This window comes from Chiloscyllium plagiosum, unplaced genomic scaffold (assembly GCF_037043375.1).
Source record: "Chiloscyllium plagiosum isolate Xiang-an unplaced genomic scaffold, Cpla_swu_hap1 HiC_scaffold_52, whole genome shotgun sequence".
In the NCBI taxonomy this organism is placed as follows: domain Eukaryota; kingdom Metazoa; phylum Chordata; class Chondrichthyes; order Orectolobiformes; family Hemiscylliidae; genus Chiloscyllium; species Chiloscyllium plagiosum.
Window position 1 is genome coordinate 28,525,676 of NW_028270190.1, and position 1,941 is coordinate 28,527,616.

The following is a 1,941-nucleotide window of genomic DNA, read 5'->3' on the forward strand; positions in this document are numbered from 1 at the left end:
ACTATGTCATTTGATTGATTGGTTAAAGTCTCAAAAGTCGAACTAATTTTAGAATTTGCGTGGTCTCACATGTAAACTTTTAACTGACTGACTCGGTACTCTTCTTCAGCTTTAATTCTTCCATGTTTCCGTCATTCTCAGTGGCCCCGGAAAGCTCCATATCCCTGTCACTTGCCCCAGCATTACTCCTACTCTGTTTCTACATTCATCTCCAGGCTCACAATCCTCCAGAAATCGTCAGTAGTTCGTGCAGAGCTACAGTGTTCACCTCTTACTCATCGAAAATTTAGAGTGTTTTCTCCTCTTCATTCAGATGATTACAGCTGCTGTAATTAAACTTTCGAAATACACCTTGTCAGATCACTTTTGTGCCTCGATTTACATAACTTCAAGATTACTCATATAGACACTGAATCAATTTAACCAAATGCGATATTAGATTAATTAGCTGCAAAAAACCTTCACTTGAATTCAACATCATGTCACATACAGTGTAGACATCACCATTGGAAATTATGTCACCACAGGAAATGACATCACCGACCCAAGAAAACTCAAGCATATAAATAACTCGAGCGGGCTACACTAGCAGTGCTTTATTCGGAGGCTCGCTGAAGATGTTACCTCGTATGGTGACGAAACGTCTGACACATGAACCTTCCAGCTCAGCGAGCAAACCTACATCCAGAACCCCAACATGAGCTACTAATCTTCTCAAAACTCGCTAAGTGTAGGTCTACACTTTCAAGATCATCTGTTTGCTCTTTACATAATTGAATAAGTGACTCCTCCCATGGATCCCTTTCGGACTGTAAATGCTCGATTTCATTGTGCTACATGGAGCAAAGTAACACAATCGTTTGTTCAGTGACTAATTGATGTAACTCCCCATTGATTATATTTGTGTCACTTGGGCGGGGATATCGTGATCTTGCATTCATAAGCGACTCCTTGCAAAAGAGTATCCAATATTATCAGTGTGAGCAAGACCTTGGACACCAGCAGAGTTAACTGGGTACAGGCACAGAAGTAGATACACAGACAGAAGTGAAGCTGAGAATCAATACATCGAAATCTTACAAAAATTCTCTTGTGACCAAAACAGCAACTGAATTTTAACAACAGTGGATCAGAAAATGAGAACAACAGTTTGGAATGGTACAACAATGGTACAACAAGGCTCTGAGAATAGTAGCGTGGAACATGTTATCAAGTGCTCCGAATCTTGGATCAAGAAAATGGAATGAACCACCATTTAATAGAGAGTTATCTTGGACTGTTCACATTCTTTCTGTATTTAATAATCACATGTCAATAGCTTGGCGAGTCCAACATCTACTTTATATTGTTCAATATTTCTACTATCCTACTCTTGCAATTATTGGTGTTCCTCGTAGTAACAATACTTTATTTTAATACTAAACTTACTTATCTGGATGATTATTTAGTACAACATTATAGATGCGGTTGGTGCTTCTGAAGAGATTTCATTTACACGTGTAACTTTAGAATTCACTGCTATCTGTATTCGTGTTCTTATTCATTAACTTTCTTCTTTTCATCTGCTTTTGATAGTATTCGGACTAAGTGTCAGCATTTAAGTCATATATTTGTCACCGTCAATATTCCCCATTGTTGATTTTCTATCTTCAGTGCTGCTAACTCTAAGTCATTGTCTTCAACATTGACAAAGACCTCTGTTCTGCTGCTCATTTACTCTTCTCCCATATCTGGGTAATTTCTGAGTTTGAACGATACTATCCACATCGCTAAGAATACCTCTCATCCAGACACCAGCTTCATTTTCCTACCACCTGCTTCAATGCTTCTGTGTGCCATCAGAGTCAAACAGCTGGACTTCTGTTGGCCCATGTGTTCCGTTCTGAAGTTCAGACTCCACAATGTTCAGCTGGACTCTTTTACAATAAGTTAATCACTGGG